General features: G+C 36.4%; 2 protein-coding genes and 1 long non-coding RNA gene across 8 annotated transcripts in view; 2 read left to right on the plus strand and 1 right to left on the minus strand.

Annotated features, from left to right (window-relative positions):
• Positions 1 to 4,343: 4,343 nt before the first annotated feature.
• LOC138710202 (uncharacterized) overlaps positions 4,344 to 23,581 on the plus strand; it is a 101,856-nt gene continuing 82,618 nt past the window's right edge. The window contains exons 1-3 of one of the 6 annotated variants that reach the window (XR_011335166.1): positions 4,344 to 4,400; positions 4,727 to 4,823; positions 17,241 to 17,336. The gene's annotated coding sequence lies outside the window, so the exon portion shown is untranslated. Of the gene's footprint in view, positions 4,401 to 4,461; positions 4,824 to 6,186; positions 6,448 to 6,928; positions 7,452 to 13,371; positions 13,514 to 17,240; positions 17,337 to 23,581 lie in introns of those variants that run through there. The other 5 variants (XR_011335164.1, XR_011335165.1, XR_011335163.1 and 2 more) reach the window with 5 other exon arrangements.
• On the plus strand, positions 20,610 to 22,163 carry LOC138710197 (uncharacterized). Its single transcript, XR_011335154.1, has 2 exons — positions 20,610 to 21,041; positions 21,805 to 22,163. It is a non-coding gene; the product is annotated as an uncharacterized lncRNA (long non-coding RNA).
• The window catches only part of LOC138710199 (DNA polymerase alpha catalytic subunit-like), a 558,528-nt gene continuing 558,050 nt past the window's right edge, over positions 23,104 to 23,581 (minus strand). The window contains exon 18 of the mRNA XM_069840844.1: positions 23,104 to 23,488. The gene's annotated coding sequence lies outside the window, so the exon portion shown is untranslated. The remainder of the gene's footprint in view (positions 23,489 to 23,581) is intronic.

The following is a 23,581-nucleotide window of genomic DNA, read 5'->3' on the forward strand; positions in this document are numbered from 1 at the left end:
TGGAACAGAGAATAGAAGAGAACAATGGAAAACTAAAAAAATACCGAAAGTCTTCGTAAATATTTAAAAGTAAATACGAAACAGGTTATACAGGTATATGCAGTACTACAACTTATTTTATCACTAATGAATGAATGTAAGTTCTTGTTTGCTATAATTTTATGATAATTTGTAGCCTAAGCTTCTTCCGACCATGAAACTGAACAGAGGGTGATCAGTGAGGGGTGGGGAGGGGATGGATAAGGCGTGGTTTCCCTGCTTGCATTCCTGTCCCTCACTTAATCCCAAATTTCGATAATCCGAACAGATCCCTGTCCCAATTGGTTCGAACTAGCGAGGTTCTACTGTATAGCAGTAGCGGCCATTCGAATGAAGAAGGTGAAGAACATTTCACTTGTTATTTTGCGAGCCACTTGATTTATATTTCATGTATTAAATTATCCAATTTAAAAACTACAGCGCTATAAATCAATAAATGTCAAGTAAGCATCGCCAGGCTGTTTCAATATTCCCGCTGTTCACGTCTCAGTTCCTCGAGCGGCAGCGACGAGGCGATGATTCTCAGATTTAAAATATTATTTTGTTCTTCTATGTTAGGGTGGTTGCTATGACAACGACTGCGACATTTCCCCCCGCACTTCTACATTCTTCAAGAAACGGGTGTTGCTGTGACGAACACGTGTTTGGCCTTCAGCCCAGCCGGTGCGCTTTGTATAATGGGTGACACGGAGATTTACGACTACTTGTCTGGCCAGCAACATGGCCCGTCCTGAAGAAAATTCTTTCCTAAAAATTCTGCTTCGTCAATTCTTCTTCCCATATAGGTCCTATTATGTTTTATGTTTTTAATTTTTGTGCTGATATCTTCATTCCTTTAATTTTTTATTCTTCTGGCCACAATTTTACTGTTCCTCATAGGAAAATTCTATTAAAAATTAATACTATGAAAGCAATGGAAAGAAAGTTTGATATTCCGAACACAGCCTTTTTAGTGGAAGTTGAATGAATTTTTGCCTTTCCTCAGTCTGTTTTCGTCGTGTTTTGTGTCGGTATGCCCATGTCGAGCTATTCAGTTGTGATAGGGCTAATTTTTAAAATATAATTTATTTTACTTATCACTTTATTAGGTGAAGATATTAAGTGCATTTCAGTTTTTAATTAATTTCTAATAAGTGTGTTAGGACCTACCATATAGTTTTTGTATATGTGTAAATGAATCCGTTCAATGACACAGTGTGTACATTAATTCAAACCTCGTTTAATCGCTGGTGTGAGCAGTATAAGAGATATCTATTGTTTCTAGACAGAACTCAACCAATTTTAGACATAAACTGTAAAAAGTTAAACTCACAAGCTGGTAAATCATACGAACTTAATTTTACAACTTCATGGTACCGCAAGCATCACTGAGTGGTTGTGTGGTAGCCACTACATTGAAATACTATTTTGTTAGTCATGCCTACTACTTGGAGTTAAAAAACATGTGTGGAATGAAACTGGATTCAGTGATTTTCTAAAATAATGTTAGTCGTGCTCTACAAAAACATGAAAATTCGGCGGAACATTTTTTTAAAGCGCGTGCTGCAGTTCAAAAATTTACAGAAAAATATGAACACTATTGGGAATAACCTGAAAAAAAAGCTAGGCTATTGTTAGTGCAATATATTGAAAATGTTTGTTTAAACAGACATGTTATGCGGTCAGTCATCGACGCTGCATTGTATTTAAGCAAACAGGAATTATCATTTCGAGGCCATGACGAAAGCACTTCTTCGCTTAATGTGGAAATTTCAGATGGCCTACTGCACTATGCTAGAATTTTGAACGTAGCAAAAAGTAGAAGTGAATTCTCAGGGAGAAAGTACAGACTGCGGCTACAGTGGAAAAAGTGATGTAGAACATGATCGTAATTACAGGATATTGTTCTTCGTCAGCCTTGCTGATACTTCCAAATTTGACAATTACCTTACTTACTTACTTATTTACTTACTTACTGGCTTTTAAAGAACCCGGAGGTTCATTACCGCCCTCACATAAGCCCGCCACTGGTCCCTATCCTGAGCAAGATTAATCCAGTCTCTATCATCATATTTCACCTCCCTCAAATCCATTTTAATATTATCTTCCCATCTACGTCTCGGTCTCCCTAAAGGTCTTTTTCCCTCCGGCCTCCCAACTAACACTCTATATGCATTTCTGGATTCGCCCATATGTGCTACATGCCCTGCTCATCTCAAACGTCTGGATTTAATGTTCCTAATTATGTCAGGTGAAGAATACAATGCGTGCAGTTCTGCGTTGTGTAACTTTCTCCATTCTGTAACTTCTTCCCTCTTAGCCCCAAATATTTTCCTAAGAACCTTATTCTCAAACACCCTTAACCTATGTTCCTCTCTCAAAGTGAGAGTCCAAGTTTCACAACCATAAAGAACAACCGGTAATATAACTGATTTATAAATTCTAACTTTCAGATTTTTTGACAGCAGACTGGATGATAAAAGTTTCTCAACCGAATAATAACAGGCATTTCCCATATTTATTCTGTGTTTAATTTCTTCCCGAGTATCATTTATATTTGTTACTGTTGCTCCCAGATATTTGAACTTCTCCACTTCTTCAAAAGATAAATTTCCAATTTTTATATTTCCATTTCGTACAATATTCTCGTCACGAGACATAATCATATACTTTGACTTTTCGGGATTTACTTCCAAACCTATCGCTTTACTTGCTTCAGGTAAAATTTCCGTGTTTTCCCTAATCGTTTGTGTATTTTCTCCTAACATATTCACGTCATCCGCATAGACAAGCAGCTGATGTAACCCATTCAATTCCAAACCCCCTCTGTTATCTTGGACTTTCTTAATGGCATACTATAGAGCAAAGTTAAAAAGTAAAGGAGATAGTGCATCTTCTTGCTTCAGCCCACAGTGAATTGGAAACGCATCTGACAGAAACTGACCTATACGAACTCTGCTGTACGTTTCACTGAGACACATTTTAATTAATCGAACTAGTTTCTTGGGAATACCAAATTCCATAAGAATATCATATAAAACTTCTCTCTTAACCGAGTCATATGCCTTTTTGAAATCTATGAATAACTGATGCACTATCCTTATACTCCCATTTTTTTCTCCATTATCTGTCGAATACAACATATCTGGTCAATAGTCGATCTGTTACGCCTAAAACCACACTGATGATCCCCGATAATTTCATCTACATATGGAGTTAACCTTCTCAAAAGAATATTGGACAAAATAGACTTCTTCGTGACACAAAGATGTATTTGGAGAAGTGTGTAAGTTATATTCCCTCATTTTAATACTACCGTCTTACTAGCGTACCGGTCGAGAGGAGCTTCTCGTGTTTAAAACGAATAAAAACAAAACAAAGAAACTCAATGTCACAGTAGAGACTGTCAGCGTTAGGGAATATTTCGCTCCAAAAAGATATGTTGGACAAGATGATGGAATCACAGCCCCTCCATGAGAACGTTATTGGCAGGTTCGCAGCCCTGAAGCTATGGAGGATCAACTTAGTGTAAAGATAGGTAAGCAATAAGCATATGAAGAGTCCACTGCAAGAATGATGGATGTCACTTTCTTGTCGGAAATGAACCAAGACTGTTAATGTATAGCTTAAGACATATAGACTGTACATAGAGAGTTATATGGCATTAACACTGATAGTCATTGTCCAGTAATGATCGGAAAATCACAGTTAAGCTTTGATCGCTAAGCATTTCAAACTTTCAATTGCTTCTCCTGAAAAATATATTCCAAATGACATCCATCATTCTTGCAGTGGACTCTTCATATCTTAATTGACATGTACCGGTAAGTGCATTGATAACTGGCAGAAATAAATACAATTAAATCACTTTCACGATTGAAGGGCATGGGAATTTATGGGAGAGAATTACTTTAGTTACATAAACTTCCGATTATCAATGCAAAGGGAAGTCTCTAGTGAAAATTTGGTCAAAATCTGAAAAAAAAAGTCGAAATTTGTTTTTTGCCATAAATATTATCTTTGGTTCATGGCCGATTCATTTCTACTACATTTTTTAATGTAGCGCCATTTTTAAAGCTCCGTGCGCATCCTTTAAATGTCCGCTGCAGTGGGCGGTTCTCTGTTGTTCGCATTCTCAACATTCTGTGTGATATATTTCAAATTCGGCGCAGATTTTTCGAGTGTATATGAAGAACTATATACTTCTCCCATCTAGTGGTGTACTGGCAGCACTACTTGCAGCTAGGAGGAAGCAGATGTTCTTTTGTTGATACTTGATATCCGGTTGGCGGTTTTAGTTTGTTTACTATTTGTGGGAGCATGTACGTGAGATAATTTCAACGTGTTTTATAATATTTTACTCAGTGACTGTGGTTTTATTGGTATTTATAGTGTATATATATATATAGTATTTTGTAGTTATATATAAAATGATTTATAAGATTCACATATATATATGTATTAGTAATACATACAAAGTTAGTAGGGTCTAGGCCTAAATTAATGTAGGTCATTCTAGTAATTATAGTGTTGAGATTACAGCATGGGAAGATTATCTAGAAGTCGTGCACACAAGAAACGCCCCTCTAAAAGGACACGAAAAGCGCAGCATGCTGTAAAATGCAAATTTGCAAAACAATGTGCTGCAGAAATTAGGCCTAACCTCTATCAACAGCAGCCAGGTGTATCTAACCTCCCTAATTGTCAGGCAGGTCCATCTGCTATCCATGAGCCTTAGGAAATGTCATCCACCTCTGTATCAACAAGCGCCAAGAAGCTAAAGATGTTTGAAACCACTTCTGCAGGTGAGATTGGACAAGCATTTTCTTCAGATTATGTGTTAGTTCATAAAAATGTGTGGGGTGAACTGTTAAAAAATCTGAAGTGTCATGAATGTGACAATACCGCTTTATAATTGCAAATGAGGGAGAACAATGGGTTTGCAACCAAACTAGTGGTAAAATATATTGCCTGTGGTACAAACTGTGGTGAGACCTTCAGTAGCCCACAGACAAAATCTGATAGTAAGAGACCACCATTTGAAGTAAATAAAAAAATGGTTGAGACCTTTGTTAGCACTGGTTCAGGTTATTCTGCTATGCAGACATTCTGCTCTGTGAGTGGCATGAAAGGTATGGCAATAGGTACATATCAAAGTCATCTTCACAAAATTGCTAAAGAAACAGATTGCTATAACCAAAAAATCCTCTCCCGGTCTCTCAGAGCAGTATGACAAGCTCACGAAGTATGTGACCCTACACTGAAATCCAGCAATGTAGTGGACATAGCAGTGTCATATGATGGTAACTGGTATAAACGTGGCCATATTTCACTGTATGGTGTAGGGTTAGTAATAGATGTATTGACTTCCAAAATTTTGCCATGCATGTTCTTTCACTGCTGCTGATCTAGGTCAAAATTCTCCAGAATACAGATTTTGGTTAGATGGTCATGAAAAATCTGGGGAGTGCAACAAAAATTACACAGGTAGCTCCAATACTATGGAGATGGTTGCAGCAGAGAGGCTATGGTTGAGGTCTGAAAATGAATGTAGCATGCGATACACTACAATACTCTCTGATGGGGATGCGAAGACATACCAGCATTTGTCAAAACTGGCTGTGTATGGAGCAGATGTTGCAATAAGTAAAGAGGAATGCATCAATCATGTTGCAAAGAGAATGGGCACTGGTTTGAGAAATTTAGTAAAAGAAAATAAATCTCAAGGTGTTAAGCTTGGCGGGCGGGGTGTTGGAAAATTAAATGAAAATGCCATTTCTGCAATGACAAATTATTATAGGGCTGCAATTGTAAATGGGATGCCTGATGTCAGAGCAATAGGGAGGGGGATTGTTGCAACCTTGGCACATTCAGTGTCGACAGATGAAAAGCCTCATCACGACAGAAGTCCAACTGGACTGGACTCTTGGTGTTTTATAACCGGAGTAAGGCTAAGGGAGAGGAGCCTCATAGTCACCAGAACATGAACTCCAGTTATCAGAAGCAACCCTAATAACTGTTACCCCTTTACGAACGTCTGTCCAGTCCTGAAGTCTTCAGCAAATGTACACGTGGCGCTACCCAGAATGCGAATGAGTGTCCATTCTCTTATATGGAGAAAATGTCCTAAAGACACATTTGTCTCAAAAATCAAAATTAATATTGCAGTGGCAAGTGCAGTTGCTGAATTTAATATAGGGTGCCTGCAAAGTCAACTTGTAAAAATAACAATTGGGGAGGGGAAATTGACAGAGGTAGCAAAGAATATTCTGGCTAGGCGGGACAGAAAGCGTACTCATACGAGTGAATGGAAAAGGGCAGAGAAACAAAAAAGTGCACAGTGAACTAGAAAATTGAACAAAGGTGCAGCAGAAAAGAAAGAAAAGAAAAAGGAATTCCAAACATATGGTGCTGGGCTGTTCTAGTTATGTAAGTACATTATATGCATGTCTTATTTTAAAAAATTGCCTCTATCTTAAAACTACATTTTTATACCTTCAAAATGCTCTGTGACACATAATTTTCATCTGATTGTTTTCAAATTTGGAAGACACACACTTCGAAAGCTGCTTAAAAAACTGTAGTTTTCACTCTTTATGTAGAATTAAAAATATTCCCGTTAATGGTTGTTAAAAGTCAAAATATGCAAAATTTTCAGCGGAATGGGCAGCACATAATTAATAATTTTTTTATTTCAACATAAAGTGATTGAAAGTTGAAATGACAACTTGGAATTATTAATAAGTGTATAATAAAGTAGGAAAAAAAATTTACGGCCTATACTGAAAATGTGATTGACGTAGAGCATTTTGAATTTGCATATCATATCATAATTAAAATGTTGAGAACTCAGAAACTATTTGTTCGATTGAACTGAAATTTTGCACAGAATGTTGATTTATTACATTCCTTCAGCAGTATGAATTTCATTAAAATCCGGTAAAAACCGAGTCATATGCCTTTTTGAAATCTATGAATAACTGATGCACTGTATCCTTATACTCCCATTTTTTCTCCATTATCTGTCGAATACAACATATCTGGTCAATAGTCGATCTGTTACACCTAAAACCACACTGATGATCCCCGATAATTTCATCTACATATGGAGTTAACCTTCTCAAAAGAATATTGGACAAAATAGACTTCTTCGTGACACAAAGATGTATTTGGAGAAGTGTATAAGTTATATTCCCTCATTTTAATACTACCGTCTTACTAGCGTACCGGTCGAGAGGAGCTTCTCGTGTTTAAAACGAATAAAAACAAAACAAAGAAACTCAATGTCACAGTAGAGACTGTCAGCGTTAGGGAATATTTCGCTCCAAAAAGATATGTTGGACAAGATGATGGAATCACAGCCCCTCCATGAGAACGTTATTGGCAGGTTCGCAGCCCTGAAGCTATGGAGGATCAACTTAGTGTAAAGATAGGTAAGCAATAAGCATATGAAGAGTCCACTGCAAGAATGATGGATGTCACTTTCTTGTCGGAAATGAACCAAGACTGTTAATGTATAGCTTAAGACATATAGACTGTACATAGAGAGTTATATGGCATTAACACTGATAGTCATTGTCCAGTAATGATCGGAAAATCACAGTTAAGCTTTGATCGCTAAGCATTTCAAACTTTCAATTGCTTCTCCTGAAAAATATATATTGCAAATGACATCCATCATTCTTGCAGTGGACTCTTCATATCTTAATTGACATGTACCGGTAAGTGCATTGATAACTGGCAGACATAAATACAATTAAATCACTTTCACGATTGAAGGGCATGGGAATTTATGGGAGAGAATTACTTTAGTTACATAGACTTCCGATTATCAATGCAACTAGCCTACATGAGCTTTGAAAACCTTGCAACAATTTTGTGCTTCACCTACTTTTTCAGTCACGAGCCGCTACTGCTGTATACACCCCATAATAATAATTAGGCTTTCTAATTCAGCTACCTATAAACTGAATGAGGTTGTCTGATACAAAGTACATCACAGCGCAGGTACAGATATGTTCGTATACAAAATAGTTACGCATCCTCTCCTCTATTCCTCTAGAACAGCGGTGACCAAAGTGGGTTTCGTGATTACATCGTGTAATCAGAGACATTCAAACGGGTACGAGGAGCTTACTGTACATTGCTGTGTGTTTCATTCACGTACTGAAGGCAAGCAGTGGCGGTATCATGTCGCTCTACAAACTGTGTCTCTACAAGCAATAAGAGGTGGTATCGTAAAGAATGAAGAACGTTTTTCTTGTTCTTTCAGACAAAATGTAATAGGCTATTATGTTTACTTTGCTCAACGGTTCAATTAGGAGTATGTATATAGAAACATTAATTGCCACGCTGAATAATGTATTATTATTTTTAATATTATTATTATTATTATTATTATTATTATTATTATTATTATTATTATTATTATTATTATTATTACTGACCACTAAGTATGTGTTTCTATAATTCTACTGTACGTGCATGAATATTGATATTTTTAGATCTTCTCCCTAGAAGGGTAAAATTATTAGGTTTTATTTCAATTTTAATCTTCTTAATCTTTAGATGAGGGTAACTGTTACAACTCTAAAAATTTCCTACTAGGACATAAATGCACATATAACAGTTTTAAAGTTATGCTATTTAGTTTTTTTTTTTTTTTTTCAATTGGAAAGTGTTATATTTTACGTTGTAACAGTTTTCCATTCTCAACTGTTGCTAAAAGCAATGTTCCATTTTGACTTGTAACACTTTCGCACTGAAAATATCCATGCTTCGAGTTTAGATTTTGCACACCTTGCAGTACTTACAATAATGGTAGCATAATGCTGCCTGCATTGTGTTAAACATAATGTTGTTATTAATTTTGTCTTCACCATCGATGTAGTATTGAAATATTAATCATCGTGCATATTCTTAACACATTAGTATTTAATTCACTTTAATCCTTCATATTTTATATCCCTAAGAAAGTTCAATGTTGTATATATACTGCATATAAGAATAGTACAGAAACAGAGAAATTAAACCTGCAAGAAAGTTATAATAGAGATATAAAGAAGAGAAACATCAAGGGCTACAAAGACTAAAGATATTGAATCAGCAAAACAGGCTCCAAGCAAAGTTTTGTGCTACTCTGATCTTCAGGTCGTAGGCTACTTCTTTCATCTTGTGGTGAGTGTTCATCTTTATATTATAAAAGAAAACTGTCTGTTACAAACTCACAATATATGAATATGACCACCTCTGTGGTGAGGGTTTTCCTCAACCGTAAGCCAAATGCCAGGAGATTCGGGCCACAATGTCTCTGAATATCACCGGTCTCATTCATCATCGAAATCTTATCCATAACCACTGCCTGCTGGATCACATCCTTTGGCTGCGTAACTGCCTGCTCATTCCTCTTCCTTAGCATTGAGTTTCGTGTGGACATTATTGTCCAGTTTCGACACTAGAGCGCAGCAAGTAACTGCCGTTGAATTGGCTGTACTAAATGTGTAGAATTAATTATACTTTCTTATTTGACATCTTAGAAGTAATTACAGTGTTTGTCAGTTATTGTTTATTAATGATATGATTTTCTTCTTTAAAATAGGCTACATTGGAAGAAAGGAACATTCGGTTTGAAATACATTTAATTTTGTGAGATATAAAACTTGGTTTCCTGAAATAACAATATTAATTATAATATATTTGCAATGGTGTCTTGTTGTGCCCCTTTCTGCAAAGCGCACAGAGGAAAATTGAAATTCAGAAGATTATCATTTCATGAATTTCCATCTAATAGTGAGCTGCGGCAAAAGTGGTTAAAGGTTAAATATTATATCAAGAGAAGGTGACAAAAGAGGAAGTAAGTGGATTCCTTCTGATCGTTCATGTGTGTGTAGTTTACACTTCAAACAAGAAGATTTTAAAGAAGATACAAAATATAGGAAACTGAAAAATTTGTCGATACCAAGTATATTTCCTGGATATCCTTCATACAAGAAACCTTCTAACAAGAGGAAGAGAAAAGTCAGAAACTCAAGTTCATCATTCTCCGAGAAGAACAACGTCTCAAGATTGGCTGCACAATGTCAGGAGGACATTGAAGCCGAATATCGTGAGAAAGACATAGAAGCCGAAATTATAAAAGACAAAGGCAGATGTAAACGTATATTCCAGACATATTGCTGTTCATGTAAATACTGTAAGATTAAGTGAACTGGAATACCATAAAAAATTAAATAAAAATCTTCGAGCGAAAGTGTACAGACTCGAAAACAAAATTGTGGAAATAGAGAAGGAACTTCAAGAGGCGAAGGAAGAAATTAATAGCTATACTGAGACAAAGTCAGTAAAAGGTAAAAGGTAAAGGTATCCCTGTAATATGCCATGAAGGCACTTAGGGGACATGGAGGTATAGCCCCATGGTTTCCATGACCTCGTCACTAGAATGAGGTGGTGTGGTCGGCACCACAGGAAAGACCTGTTAATCAATTTTATAGGAGGATGAGTGAACCTCAGGTCCGTTCTGAAAGTTTGGCAACAAGAAAAAATCCTGTCACCACCTGGGATCGAACCCCGGACCTTCTAGTCCGTAGCCAGTTGCTCTACCAACTGAGCTACCTGAGAGAAAGTCAGTAGATAACAGGAAGGAATCAGCACATGATGGCTACAAAATGGCTGCATATATATACTGGATCAAATTAGAAATTAAAAAAAAAATCGTCCAAAATGGTCCGAGCCAATTATTCGGTACTGCTTATGTTGGCGAATATCGCCTCCTAAAGGCTACGACTTTGGAAGAAATTTGAAATTAATACAATCACCGTCGCGCAGCATATTAGATAGGCATATGGGCTCAACGGAATATGGCATTGGTGTTTCCCCTTTAATTAAACAGACACTTAAGTTAGAAGCCACAAAATTGAATGAAATTGAGAAAGTAGTTTCTCTTATATGCGATGAAATGGCAATAAAAGAAAGCTTGCTTTATAATAAAGAAAAGGATAAAATTTTTGGTTTAGTCGAAGCTGAAGGAGTTTCTAATAAAGAAATAGGAATAAATCCCGTCTTAGCCAACAAACTTCTGTGTTTAGTTATTCATGGATTATTTACCAAGTACACAATACCGGCAGCATATTTCATGGTACGAAATTTGCAAGGAAATGATCTGCTCTTATTAGTTCAGCAAGTGTTGAAAGCTGTAAAGACTTGGATTTCATGTGCTTCGGCTTGTAACTGATAACCATAGAACTAATACTGCTATGTTTAAGGGTTTAGGCAGCGGAGATCTACAGCCTTGCGTAGCACACCCATGTAACTTGCAACATAATTTATATTTAAGTTTTGATTACTGTCACATCATCAAAAACATCCGTTCACAGTTTCTAGACCAGGATATAGCAGACAGAGAAGGAATGATCAGTTCAAAATTCATCAAGGAAATATACAGGATACAAAAGGACTTAGCTGTGAAACCCATTCGATTTCTAATGAGGAAGCATGTCGAACCCAGTTCCTTTGAGGAAATGAACGTTCTTCATGCTGTACAGACATTTTCACTGGAAGTTACAAGCACTTTGGACTATATAAAGGACAATCATATAGTCCTACGTCTGACATCTCGGGTAAATTTTTCAGAAGCAGGACCAACAATACGTTTCATGAAAAATGTGTACAAATTTTTTACTGTACACAACATAAGCGATAAATTATCTGTTTACAGTATTTTACTCGGCATTTCTTTTCGGGGACGGGGGAGAATTTTTTAATGAGCGCAAAATTTATCACACTTCAAATGGGCCTTTTATATATGGGGAAGTTACTTTGTGGCAATACTGAACTTAATAAAACAGTAGACCAAGTGTCCGTATAACAATTTCATGGATTGGAAGATACTGCAGGAAGATACCACATACTGTCATTAATTCAAACCGTGATTTCCAATAATCTTGTAGCTCGGTTAAAGGAAGCATATATTTTTTCGTAAATATGTTTAAACTTGTTGAAATATTTTATATAAGTTTCAAATATTATTTTTATTACGTTAATTGATTTTAATAATAATTTTAGTAAATGCCTAAAGCAAGTATAGGCCTACTTGTTTGGATGTAGTATCGCTTAGAAAAAAAATTAAGTTTTAATTTCAGTATTAATAGTATTACATATTAAGCATTGCGGAAGGATTCGGACACCCTGGGCCATCGTTTCCATAAGCCCTTGTCTCTTCTAGTACCTAAGACTTCGTAATAATAGTTATTTTAGGGTATTCTGCATATATTGATAATGTTAATAGTGGTGGGCACTACCTGCCACCTAGCGGCAAAATAACTTTTTCAAGACTCGCACATAAGCGTTGATTGAGCAGGCAGTGTAAACAGCCATAGGATGTGATCCAGCAGGCAGTGTCCATAACAAATCAGTAATACATATACAGTCGCCATCTAGTTCACAACAATAGAACTAGTCTCAACAATAGTACACAGGCCTTCGGATTTCACCCAGAAGATTAACTCACGATGTGACCAAAGATGATAAAGCGAGTATAAATAATTGCAGGGGAAAATATATATATGAATGACATCACAAACAGCCAGGGCCATTGTTATTTTTGACATGAGGGCTTGGCCAAAAGAAGTTCAAATCAGATTGACACATGTCTCTATAAATTTCTTACTTGTTTGCCAAACACAGTAACAAACCAGGTAATTTTGTTTTTAGACAATTGTGCTGGACAAAACAAGAACAAATTCATTTCCTCATTACTTTTGTACTGCGTAACTAACCTGAGTCATATAATGTCATAACTAGGGAAAGGAAGTTCATGCATTTGCATATTTGTTCTCTATCGTTGTGTGAATATGCTGAAAGATTATCTACATGAATCACAAATTTCTGAATACAATGATATTACTTTTATTGTGCATAAAAGTGCATATTTTGCCTTTTATTTTAACATTTATGCAGGGAAACTCCATATTATGAATGTTTATTTGTCTTTCCCTCATTTTTAAAAGTTTGTAACCTCGTAAACAAGACTAATTTATGTTTATGAATTTTGAACGTAACGATGACGCCTTCATGGGAAGCCTCTCAAGTTAGCAATTTGTATTCCTTTATTGCAGTCTTTAGCAGATTTCGATAGAACAATGTCCAGTTTAACATCAGTTCCAGGAAATGTAGGAGATAAGTGAACGAGAAAACAGCAAATATTCTTTCCAAAAACCCTGGCTATTATCAGCTTAAAGAAATTCAAGATATAGCCTACTCGAAGGAAAAACACCCCAAAAACCAACAAAATTTCTATAGAACAGCTCCCAGATTTTGTGCAAACCCCTCTTACTTTTTGTGACGTAGAATGAAGTTTTTCGCGCTACAAAGCTATGCTGAGAGACGACAGGCGAAGAATGACAACAGAAAACATACGTCACTGCTTAGTTGTGAACTGTAACAGCATAAATGGAGCATACAGCAATGAGGCAACCACTTCAAAATCCATAGACTAAACGTAAGTTACCTATACCTTATTATTCTGTTAAAATAATCTCTCAGACTGATAATGCATATTTTGTAGCATATTTATCTATTTTTACGGCATAAATGCATACATATTCTTCACGTTTTCAGGGCATGAACTTCCTTTCCCTGGTCATAGCACAGAAATTTTTAATCACAGGTCATACCCAGAATGAGAATGACTGTGCATTTTACTATTGAACGGTGGGGGTGGGAAGAGTTCTTAAAGGAGGACCTATTATACTGCCAACGACGCAATAGGTACCAGTACTGAAATTGGTCAAGAGAAAAGGCAATACCCTATGTACAAAGTCAATGAACTAGATACACCAGGCATCTTAGATTTGAAATACTTAACACAACAAATGGAAAATAATTTTTCCAGAAATGAAAATGGTGATAATGTAAACTGGTCTAAGATGAAGACCGTGGAGGTTAGAAAACAGGATCCTTTCGCCATCTCTTTTAAGCACTCCTATGAACAAGGTGATTAAAAAAAAAACAAGTATTCGACAAAAAAGGAAAGGCAAGTCTTCTTTAGCAATACTAAAGCCAGCATTTTCTTCGCCTCCAGGGATAATTGCGGAGGGGGGTGGGGATGGGGGAATTTGCTTGATGTTTGTAAAAGTGGTATCATTCCAAGCATCCATGCTCAATTTTTATAAAACTTTGAAAGTTTCCAATGGTGTTGAAGAAAATAGAGTTACATTTGACTAACAAATAAACACATGCTTTTTCTCACTACAAGATGCAATTTATTTATTATTATTATTATTGTAGTCATCCTGGTTGGTGTAATTTATTTCTTTTTATTGTTGTAATAATCCTGATACCAACCAATCTCATTTTGTTTCCAAATCTATATTTGACATATTTTTCCATTGCATTATCTGAACTTATTACATAGTCATATTAGGAAAAACCTGTTGCAAATAATAAAATATTATGTAATACAGTTACAGTATATCTGAGAAGTTTTGTCTGGATATTTTAATGCGAAAGTATTGCAACTAAAAAAAAAGTCACATAAAAATTACATAAAATAAATACCGACAAAATTAATTTTTTAATAAACTTCATCATCATCATCATCATCATCCTTCACGAATTAGGCCTCTGTAGACCTGTTTCGACCCCATCTAGCAGTCTTCTTAAAGGTCTTCATGGTCGACGATGTCCTCTATGCTACTGCATCATAATTTTTGGGATTCTTGAATTTTCCATTCTTCTTACATGATCTAGCCAACTGAATTTGTATCTGCTAATTTTTTCTTCTACTGACTCTACTTCTAATTGTTCTAAAATTTCTTCGTTCCTTTTTCGGTCTAAAAGAGTATATCCTGCTGTCCTGAAAAATTTCATTTCCTTTGCTTTGATTCTGTTCATGTCTCTTTTCTTTAATGTCCAAATCTCACTTCCGTATAAAAGGGAGGGTAATACTAGTGTATTATATATTTTTATTCTTGTAGATTTTTGTACTAATTTAGCTTTTACTGTATTGTTTATTATTCCTAGAATTTGTGTAAATTTGGTAATTTTCTTGTTCACATCTTTTTCATTTTGATAAAATATTTCACAACCCATCCTCACCTTCTCGTGGTCCACCCTGTTTCTACCAACGATGAAATGGCGACCGAGTCACAGCGGTATAACTGTTTCATCAAATGCAGAGGAAATGCTGCATTACAAGCCTGTCCAGAGGCTAAAAGTAGCAGCCCCACTACTGGACTACCTAACGATAAGGCTAGTAACCTATCTTAGGGAAAATTACATTACTTTCAAGCCTCAAAAAAGCAGTATAAGGATTTAATAAACTTCTATAACAATAATTAATGTATATACCAATTTTCATTGATGTGAGATGATTATCTGATTTACCATCTACAATGGAAACTTTAGGAAAATGTATTATACATCTTTCGCGTGTTAAATATTTTAGTACCTGGTTAACTAGTTTCAGAGTTCTGAAGATGGCCCATAACAGGCTGATACTAGTTAACCAGGTACTGTAATATTTAACACACAAAACATCATAATACATATTAGGAAGTGATATAGTATTAAAAGTTGTGTAATCAAAATGGAAAACTTTAAATGGCTCTACTGAAAAATCTCTATTTTTGAGTTGTAACAGTCTCGTTCTGAGTCATCAAGTTATTTTTCAATATGATATCATTAAAAGCGACATACGCAGCAGATTAAATCGGTTAAGGCACTTGCCTGCCGATCCTGAGTTGTGCTCGGGCGCGGGTTCGATTCCCGCTTGGGCTGATTTCTGGTTGGGTTTTTTCCGAGGTTTTCCCCAATCGTAAGGAAAATGTCAGGTAATCTATGTCGAATCCTCAGTCTCATCTCGCCAAATACTGTATCTTCTCACTATCACCAATTCCATCGACATTAAATAACCTCGTAGTTGATACAGCGTCGTTAAATAACCAAGTAAATAAATATGCAGTAGATTAGCTGATTTTCATTTAGTATGCCAATTGAAACTATGTTCAGCTATTCACCCCGATATTGACAAACTGGGGAAAGCTAAAAGGTACTAGCATTCCTCTTCAGAACATGTGCACCACGAATAATAATATTATGCGACTGTCTCTATTATATTATTATACGGAAGGCATTCTGGACTCTCAAGTTTATCATACTGGAGAGAACACTCAGCAAAAAACTCAGAATAGAAATATTGGAGACCCGCGTAACTCCTGTACTGTTATATGGGTGTCAGACATGGTCTCTCACTGCCAAACTTCGTCTCCAAATATGCCAAAGGAAGATGCTGAGAAGGATACTAGGCTTATCACTGAGGGACAGAGTTCCAAACGAAGTGCTACAAAATATGTCAGCAATTAAAGATCCAGCACTGCAAGCCACCAATACCAAATGGAAGTGGGGAGACCATGTTGCAAGACTTAGAGATGGAAGATGGACGCAGAAAGTCACACTATGGGACCCCCGCATTGGCAAGAGATCAGCAGAAGACCAAGAAGAAGATGGACCGACCTCTTCAGTGAACGAGTAGGAAGCCATTGGTCAAGCAGAGCAAGAAATAGGGAAGACTGGAAAAACCTAAGAAAACAAGTGAACAGTGACTAAAACCAGTGCGACAGAAACAAGTGAACAATATCAAAACACTGCAGAATGTGAACCAAGTGAACAATTTCAAGCATGTAAACACCTCTTATGGGGAGTAGCTCACAGCGTGAGACAAATAGAGCTCTCCCTCTATAGGAGGAGGCCTTTGCCCTTAACAGGACATTTTTAGATTAATCATTTCATTTCATTTCAGTGTTCTGTATTGCATTGTGTTACTTACAAACCGCCTTCAAATACGCCACTGGCGACGACATAGCCAGCGGTGAGTCAAAGTATATCTCACCCCTACTTATGAGTTTCGCATCCCTGTACTAGACCCTTCAGATTCATCCACTTCATCTGATGAAGAACACATAATTTTAGAAATTTATCGAATAACTGTTTTCAAACATTCTTTTTCTGGCACAGATGGACCTATAAAATTGGCTCACCTCCTTCTTGTTATTTACTTACTGTTATCTTATTTATTTCCTCATAGATATAGTGCTACAGTGCTGGACGATCAATAATATCTATTAAAATATTGTAGACCTAGATGTGAAATACTTTTTGTGGAGTGGCCAATGAGTATTATAATTACTCTTATTAAATTTGTAATATCAAATTCTGTATATTTTCAGAAACCTAATCTTGAACATCATACTTCACGTACCGGGACTTCTCATGAAATACCAGATAATAGTGACCGGATATTGACTTCTGATGAATATAGTCAGGTATGACCAACATTTTACAATATGACTCAATGAAAGTTCTTAAAATATTGGCTAATGTTGTATTAAGTTGTGAAATAAGAATATTAAAATTACCAACGTAATTCCAAATATGAAATAAAAATGTCATGAAAATGATGTTCTTTGCCATTATACAGCAAGGTATGTTAAATATTTGTCCATTGTAAAATTCTTGCAAATCCAGTTTTCTTCCATTGCAGTATTTTTTCTCTTTGCTGTAATCCTTCCCCGAGATGAATGATAAGAAAGATGATGGTTTGTTTTTAGCCTCCCCAAAAATATATATATATACTGTTAAAATTTCTCTCATTTCAATTCCTCAGGATTTGTAAGAGGCTTCTCAAGACACACGCACACACGCGCGCGCGCGCACGCACACACACACACACACACACACACGTGTTCTGCCCAAAGGCAGGCCTTTCACTGCAAACCCAGCATTCTCAAATCTTTCCTATTCTCTGCATTCCACTTAGTCTCTGCACATGATCCTTATGCAGTGACACCTCATATATTATTAAACTGACCTTTGAAATGACCTTAAAATTCAAAATATATCATTCAAAATATATCAATCAAAGTAAATTCATGATTAATATTTGAGGAGAAAAATTTGCTCTGGTGCCGGGGATCGAACCCGGGTCCTTGGTTCTACGTACCAAGCACTCTGACCACTGAGCTACGCCGAATTCAATCCACAGTACCGGATCGAATTCTCCTCCTTCAATGTTTCCCTTTGTGGCCTGACTGCAAGTTAGGCATATATGTTGACTAATATGTTCAATGTCAACTGCCATTATACTAGGAGCGTACTCAGCTGAGTGACTTATTTGGCCGAGATTCAGCAGTTAAGTGCACAGTAATCTGTGCAGACATATGCACTGCTAGCTATGAGAATATTATAGATTTATTAATTTGTCATACAGAATATTCTCTGTAATATTGACAATTAATATTTGAGGAGAAAAATTCGCTTCGGCACCGGGGATCAAACCCGGGTCCTTGGTTCTACATACAAAGTGCTCTGACCACTGAGGTACACCGATTTCAATCCACAGCACCGGATCGAATTCTCCTCCTTCAATGTTTCCCTTTATGACCTGACTCCAAGTTAGGCATATACGTTGACGTATATGTCCAATGTCAACTGCCATTATACTAGGAGCACACTTAGCTGAGTGACTCATATCGTCGTTGTTTCTGCAATAACTCCTATGTGCAAAATACACAAATTTTCAGTAGGAGGAAAATACACATTTATTCATCTTCATACGTATTGTGAATTCTTACATTTTCGATAGGAAGAAATATAATTACATATAGGAGATTTTATTATTTGTTGTATCACTATTTAAGTTAATTTAATAGAAAAATAAATCTGAAAATCGATAAATATGTCACATAGGAGTTATTGCAGAAACAACGACGACATGTAGCTACACACAGGGTTGCCAGGTGATGAGTGATATTATGGTAACATGATACCGGTACTGAAGTTATCCTTTTCTACCAAAGATTATAATAAATTCTTACACTACGAAATATGCAGTTTGTATCAGAACTTTATTTTTCACTAAATAAACTCAACCTTAAACCAACCAACTTTATGCCTCAAAACCTTTGATTAAACCAGTTTCATAAAGTTGAAAAATTAGACAAGCTAAATGTACAAAATTGTGTTTGTTTTTGAGCAACATTAAACTGACACTGAGAATTTATTTTAACAATACGATAAAATTAAAATTCAGTCATTCAACATTATTCATCTCATATCTATATATAATCAGCTCATGATCTTTGTTATTCTATCAGAATAAATCACAATCTTAACTAATCATTACAGCACGCAGACTTACGATGTGGATTCGTTTCAGCCTAGCAAAATCTTTAAGTGCCACGGCCGATCTTCACAGGAAAAGGAAAACCTCTTTTAGAATTTCAATAATTTCACCAAAATCCCACAATATGCACAAAAGAAAAACTCAGTGGGCTATAATTCAATTAGTTTTAGAGAAAAACCCAAGTACAGTGGCCAGTTTACCTTCACATCATGGGTTGAGATATAGGCCTATGGTTCCCAAACATGGACACCAAGCCTTTCCGGTCTGAGCTGATGGCTCCAGCTCTAGTCAGCTACTGTACAGACTGACTCAGTCTGCACCATCGAACTGGCGGCCAAAGGGCCATCGACGCATGCGCGTAGAAACGAGAAAACATATCAGAATTTACCACATCGAAAATCTTTCTCTGAACGCACATGCTCTAAAATTATAAATAAACAGCAATCACACATGTCATTACATCCTGCCGGATTACAAAGACAAATCATTCATACACATACCGTTACAATATCAATATTTACAAAGCAGGGGATGCTTGGATTGTTTTTTTTTTAGCGGCAGGTCTGCAGTTCTTAACTAATCATGTACAACAGATGGCGAGGGATAAAGATTTTTGTTTGTCATGTAATTCAACGTTTTCGAAGTTACATGAAATTCTGTCCTAACCTTGTATGCATTAAAAGTAAATATGTCGGTTGCTACATTAACCATTTTTTTAGTAGGTTATTTTACGACACTTCATCAACATCTTAGGTTATTTAGCGTCTGAATGAGATGAAGATGATAATGCCGGTGAAATGAGTGCGGGGTCCAGCAACGAAAGTTACCCAGCATTTGCTCATATTGGGTTGACGGAAAACCCCGGAAAGAACCTCAACCAGGTAACTTGCCCCGACTGGGAATCGAACCTGGGCCACCTGGTTTCGTGGCCAGATGCGCTGACCGTTACTCCACAGATGTGGACTTAACCATTGTACAGTATCGTTTACTCTCCGTTGCTTACACTCCCACTCCCCTTTGCGCTGCATATGTCTCGACATTGTGAATTTTCTCTCTTCATTCAATTGCACTTTGGAATTTTTTTCAATTTCACTTGTCGACTATCGATTGCTTCTCAGTTGGGATTATAGCCTGGTTCGTTACGAATCATTTACACAATTGTGAGCGTTCTATCACTTCGCATTCTCGAGTTACACTGCCAAGGCTACTATGGGACCTGCCAATTCGTGCCTAAACTTCCCCTCTACCGCAGTGAAGATAGATGATGTGACTCACTCAACTCAATGATACGTTGGATACATTTACCCTACTGTCGGTCTCCATTTACTTTATTGGAATGTGTCGCGTAGTTTAGGAATTATATGCATGACAAAACTGGCCTGAAAATGTATCGACCGAATTTCTGGGATATTACTTAGGGCCTGTACTACGACTCTCGGATAAAGTTCTAGTTTAAACTTATCCGGCAGATGGCATATTTATCCGGAAGTTGGGTTGTAATTGCGTACTACGACTTTTGGTTATGTGCAATCTGGAGGCTAAACTTCCAGATTAGCAATCCGGGAGGCAGAGTAGCAGATAGGCGTTATCCGGAGGTTGGAACTCGGTGTTGAAATCAAGATGGCTGCACGTCGTACAGCTGGTGATTTGAAGGATCAATTTAATTTTGATACTGATTCTGATGATGAGTTCTGGAGCAGATGCTTCGTTATATCAGAACAGCAAAACGAATTAGGCTGCGTCCAAATAATTTTGAAGAGTGGGATGACGAGAAATTTTTTAGACAGTTTCGAATAACGAAACCTACTACATGAAATCAATTATCAACTGAAACAAGACACAGCTCGTAAGTACACAGTTAATAATAAGCTACACTATTTCGGTAGGTATTACATCAATATTTTGTATATAATAGCACTATAATAATTATTTTGAAGTACAGTAACCTGTAATACAGTAGAAGTGAGGTTAGAATGTTGCTTCATGCAGGTGTTCTGTTGCCCTTACAAGGTATGAAGGTGATTGATATAATAATATAGGGCAACCTACAATAATAACAGTTTCAAAATACTTTTATATAAAAAATAATAACAGTATATAATATATCAAAATCCTTTATATGGTAAACTACCATTTCTTCACAATTGCGTTACCACTTTATGATACAAATGTATTCACATATTTGGCTTCTAGTCAAGTCATATGTACCATAAACGAAAGAAAAATTGAGTGCCGACACCAATTTCCCAAATAAAGGTGGAAAGTTGCTGTGAAAGTGGAGTGCGGTGGAGAGGTACGGGTAGGCGGGATTGCTCTATCGAGATAGAAGGGTAGGCGGCAGGGAAGGACAGCACATTCATTTCATTACTGTGTTTCCTTACTAATTAAAGGGAAAAGACAAGTTTTCGTAAGATCGAGTTAGTGGCAGTTAGGTTAGTATGATTTGCATATATTTACAATTGTCTAAAAAAAAAAAAAATGTCAAAACTGCATCCAAACCTCTCTTCCAGGCTATCCTGTAGGGAGTCCTTGCCTTCTTTTGGTAACGCTATTGTAAAGATTTACCGGTAAAGGTGTAACCAAATCTGATTGTTTATACATTTTTCCAGAAATAATGCCTTACCTCCAATGGACCAACTACTACTGGTATTGAGATTCTATGCCACTGGGAGAACATTGACAACAGTAGGAGATTTTTTGTGGGGTCCACGAAGTTACAGCAGGAACTGTTGTCAATCGAGCTAGTGCTGCACTTGCTGCTTGGTTTAATTGAAGTGATGACTTTTAATGCTTCATTGGGAGTAGTTTTATTTGCTCCAGTAATTAAGTGCAAGGCTTGTTTTTTTTCCACCCCAAGGGATTCTGTCTCTCTTTTTGATGCTGTTACGAATACTTCTGAATAGTATTTTAATACAGGTTTTATGTATATATTATAGGGCTTGATTAAAGTTTTCCTAGAACTGTTTCATTTTGTGTCTACTAGTTGTTTAGTCAACTCTCCGAAGATAGATTGGAATACCGATAAGGCATCACTCATGAGACAACTGTCAGGAGATAATGTGGTAGGGTGCCCAAGTTCCCTTCTCCTTCCTTGCATATATAGCTCACCAGTAGGAGTAGGCCTAACATATTTCACTAATCAGACTTAAGATATGCTTGCTATATACAGTATTATTATTTAACAAACTGTAACAGTTTATTGAATTTTAGACGTGACAGTTTTTCTTCATTTCCTGAAAGTTTTGGAATTGGCATTTATGTTTTGCAAGGGAGCTGTTTCATTCACGCTAGGCCTAGTGATTCATGTATGCAAACATATTCATATCGTTACTTTTTAAATATATTTTATTGCTTAGATCCCTCACAGTGATGTCTTAACAGGCTAAGATGATTCAAACACAAAGGTTTGATAAATACATTTTAAAAATTATGACCAGGTACACTGTAGGCTATTTAAAACAATAAAAATGCACTGTATCTGCAATTCAAATTTATTTTACATAGGCAAAATATGGTAAAACAACATTTTTCATGAGGCACATTAATTGAAGCGTCAGCTGGAACAACGTTATAAGTTATATTTGGTAAAATTTAGAGGAGCTGCAAAAATGTGTATATGCGTACCACTTTGTTCTTATGAGGGTAGCAAACTTTTGAGTGGACAAATTTCACGTACTGCATTGATGGACAGTCGCAACCCAAGGAGTATAGCAAGGTAACATGACATACAACATTATTACACGGAAACACACAGAATGAAAATTTTGTAACTTGCAACGTTGTTCCAGCTGATGCTTCAATTGTATTCAGGTACTCTGTGAATGTGTACTTAAAACAAGAGAGATGCACTATAGCTGCAATTAAATTTAAAATTTATTTATTTATTTTGTATGAACAAAACACGACATTTTTCAGGAGATACAATAAGCATAATCATTTATTACATCCACTGTCTCATTATATATGCTATGGTACATGTCATATTTACAAATTAATAATATACAGGCTAATACATAAGAGTACACAGTAACTGTAATTAAACACAACACAAATACATATGCAAATACACAAAACTTGGAAAACTGTGGCAGAGCCAACTTCAGCTATAAGCCCAATTTGTTAGAGATCTGCACGGGCCATAATTCTTAGGCCCGGCCCATCTCGGCCTGATCTGAACCAGACCCGAACCCAACCAGAAACCTTAGATTAGCTAATAATTATCACCTGACTCGAACCTAATCCTGAAGACTAGCAGATAAAGCAGAGGCCAGAGACCACAGGGATCAAGAACAGCTGCAAGAGATTATCACTCTATTAGAAGGATGAGAAGAAGTAATCTCCCAGTCATCCAGGTCAAACAAATCTTGTCAACAAAATTAAACATAT

Source organism: Periplaneta americana, chromosome 12, assembly GCF_040183065.1.
Source record: "Periplaneta americana isolate PAMFEO1 chromosome 12, P.americana_PAMFEO1_priV1, whole genome shotgun sequence".
NCBI classification, from domain to species: Eukaryota; Metazoa; Arthropoda; class Insecta; order Blattodea; family Blattidae; genus Periplaneta; species Periplaneta americana.